Consider the following 4,015-nt stretch of genomic DNA (forward strand, 5'->3'; position numbering starts at 1 on the left):
TTTTTATATTTTCAGATTACAAAAACCTATATCTACCATCTATATTGCACTTGTATCACCATCTCTTCGCCGAACTAGTGCACCTATACAATTTACCGTTGTATTGGGTGTGTTGGGGACACAAGAGACTCTTTGTTATTTGGTTGCAGGGTTGCTTGAGAGAGACCATCTTCATCCTACGCCTCCCACGGATTGATAAACCTTAGGTCATCCACTTGAGGGAAATTTGCTACTGTCCTACAAACCTCTGCACTTGGAGGCCCAACAACGTCTACAAGAAGAAGGTTACGTAGTAGACATCAAGCTGTTTGTGGCGCCGTTGCCGGGGAGGTGAGTGCTTGAAGGTATATCTTTAGATCTTGCAATCGAATCTTTTTGTTTCTTGTTTTATCACTAGTTTAGTTTATAAAAGAAAATTACAAAAAAAATGGAATTGAGTTGGTCTCATACGCTTCATCTTTTTAATATCTTTCATGAGTATGATGGAAAGGAAAATTGTGCCAAAGTGTTAGAAGAAGAATGCATTAAGATGTTTGGCACTAAATCTTTGAATGATGAGCATGATTGCAATGTTGTTAGTATGAACTCCTTGAATATACGTAGTACTAATGATGATTGCACTAGTCATGATGAAAATATCTCTTATAAGCATGTTGATTTTTGTGGAGTATATTGGGTTTGCAAGTACACACCAAATAGGGAAGATAGATATTGCAAGAGGCATAAGTACTTGGAAACTAAATTGTTGCAAGAAAGGCTAGATGTTTGTGCTGAAAATTTAAATTTTCTTGGCCGTACTTGTGAACTTTGCAATGAAAGTGGTCATTTAGCTATCCGATGCAAATTGTTTCGTGATCTAATCGTGTCCAAAAATTGTGATGAGTTGATTTCCCTAGCACATTATAATGAACTTAGCTTGCTTATGGGTTGAGAAGAAATGAAACATATAACTAGGCATCTTCCAGAATTTGCCTGTTATAAACTTCTTGGTTTTGATTTAGAGGAAATTTATATGTATTGTGCGGTGAATTGCATTGAAAATCCTTATATTGCCAATTACATAAATAAAAGAAAACAAATAGAAGATGAGGAGAATACTAATAAAAGGGAAGAGACTTCCCAATATTCTCCTATTATTTCTTATGATGAATCAGGTAACGAGGAGGAGCCTTTTATTCAACCAATCTCATTAATAAGGAGCTCCAAAAAGAGGATTGAACCCACAAATGATGTGGTGAAGAAGAAGAAAAGAAAAAGGAAGAGAGGTAAAAAGATATCTCTCCCAAATAATGTTGCTCCTATTATTGTTGTGCCTCATGAAAATGAATCAAAAATAATTGTGGAAGATGATGCACTTGATGATGATCTCGTTATGCCTATTGCTTGTTGTGATGATTATGATTGGGAAGATAATGATACTTCTTATGATCTTGAAAATCTTTTTGGCACTTGCTTGGAAGAATATGATAATAATGTTTGCTATACTATTGGTGCTATCCATACTATTAATGATGAGAGTGATTATGCTTATGATATGAAAAGGCCCAAGCTTGGGGATGCTATGTTTGATGAAGATGATGTTTTTGAGAATATATTTGCTGCAATTAATGTTTGTCCCAAGCTTGGGGATGCTACGTTTAATGAAGATGATATTTTTAGCCTCCAAAGTTTTGAGATGCAAATTTGTTATGATGATAGCATGCCTCCTACTTATGATGACTATATTGATGAAAGTGGGTTTGGAAGAGTGTCAACTTTAGGAAGTAATGATCCCACTATTTTGGAGGATTTTGAATCTTATAATATTTATGAAAGTGTATTTGGAGAGGCCATGACTTTATTTAGTGATGTATCCACTATTTTGGAAGAGGTTTCAATTGATTATGATGAGAAAAAAGTTGCTACTTATGATGATTATTGTGATGAAACTTATGCTATAAAGAGTAGTGATGATTATATTTATAAAACTTGTCATGATTATGAGTACCCTTTCTCTGAACATTACTCTTTTAATGTGGAAACAATTTATAGTATTCAAGTCTCTTATGATACTCCCACTATTCCGAATGAGAAGAATTTTGCTTATGTGGAGAGTAGTAAATTTTCTATGCAAGTAGATCATGAAAAGAATGCTTTAGGTGCTGGTTATATTGTTGAATTCATTCATGATGCTACTGAAAATTATTATGAGGGAGGAATATATGCTTGTAGGAATTGCAATAATATCAAGTTTCCTCTCTATGTGCTTAAATTTTCAAAGTTATGCTTGTGCCTTCCTATGCTAGTTGATTATTGTTCCCATAAGTTGTTTGCTCACAAAATCCCTATGCATAGGAAGTGGGTTAGACTTAAATGTGCTACTCATATTCTTCATGATGCTCTCTTTATGTTTCAATTTTTATCTTTTATGTGAGCATCATTGAAATCATCATGCCTAGCTAGGGGCGTTAAACGTTAGCGCTTGTTGGGAGGCAACCCAATTTTATTTTAGTTTCTTGCTTTTTGGTTCTGTTTAGGAATAAATAATCCATCTAGCCTCTGGTTAGATTTGGTTTTATGTTTTAATTAGTGTTTGTGCCAAGTAAGACCTATAGGATCTTCTTGGATGATAGTTATTTGATCTTGCTGAAAATTCCAGAAACTTTCTGTTCACAAAAACAATTGTTTAAAATCACCAGAACGTGATAAAATACTGATTCCAATTGCAGCAGATCAATAAACAAATTACCTAGGTCTTACTATTTTGGTAGATTTTTCTGAGTTCCAGAAGTTTGCGTTAGTTACAGATTACTACAGATTGTTCTGTTTTTGACAGATTCTGTTTTTCGTGTGTTGTCTGCTTATTTTGATGACTCTATGGCTAGTAAAATAGTTTATAAACCATGGAGAAGTTGGAATACAGTAGGTTTAACACCAATATAAATAAATAATGAGTTCATTACAGTACGTTGAAGTGGTGTTTTGTTTTCTTTCGCTAACGGAGCTCACGAGATCTTCTGTTAAGTTTTGTGTTGTGAAGTTTTCAAGTTTTGGGTAAAGATTCGATGGACTATGGAATAAGGAGTGACAAGAGCCTAAGCTTGGGGATGCCCAAGTCACCCCAAGGTAATATTCAAGGACAACCAAGAGCCTAAGCTTGGGGATGCCCCGGATGGCATCCCCTCTTTCGTCTTCGTTCATCGGTAACTTTACTTGGAGCTATATTTTTATTCACCACATGATATGTGTTTTGCTTGGAGCGTCATTTTATTTTTCTTTAGTTTTGCTTGCTGTTTGAATAAAATACCAAGATCTGAAATTCATAAATGAGAGAGAGTCTTCACATAGCTACATAATTATTTAATTACTCATTGATCTTCACTTATATCTCTTTGGAGTAGTTTGTCATTTACTCGTGTGCTTCACTTATATCCTATGAGTAAATGGTTGAATGATTTGAATGTCATAAATCTGAAATTATATATGTTTCATATGCCTTTCCCATGGGGAGTAATGCCTTCACATATAAGAAGTAGAGGTGGTAAATTTATTGAAGGTTAGCAAACATTGTATTGGTCACTTGAACAATTCATGAAAGAATATTGAAGGAAGAGAGATTTCACATATAAATATATTATCTTGGACATCTTCTATGATTGTGATCCCCATTAATTATTTTCAAACATGAGCAAATTAGTTGAAGTTGGACAAGGAAGACAACATAATGAGTTATGCTTGGGTATATTTGTATAGAAGTTAAATTGTTATGGATCCTCTAACATGTGGTGCTTGCTATTTAGAATCCTTTGCTAGCCAAAATATCTGTACTATGCAGGAATACTGCTTGTGCATCCAAACTCCTTGAACCAAGTTTCTTCCATGAGTGTCCACCATATCTACCTATATGCGGTATTTACCTGCCGTTCCAAGTAAATTTGCATGTGCCAAACTCTAAACCTTCAAATAATAATCTGTTTTGTATGCCCGAATCACTCATGTAGCGACTATGGGTTAGCAGTATCTTCCATGCTAGGTG

Source organism: Triticum aestivum, chromosome 2D (assembly GCF_018294505.1).
Source record: "Triticum aestivum cultivar Chinese Spring chromosome 2D, IWGSC CS RefSeq v2.1, whole genome shotgun sequence".
NCBI lineage: Eukaryota > Viridiplantae > Streptophyta > Magnoliopsida > Poales > Poaceae > Triticum > Triticum aestivum.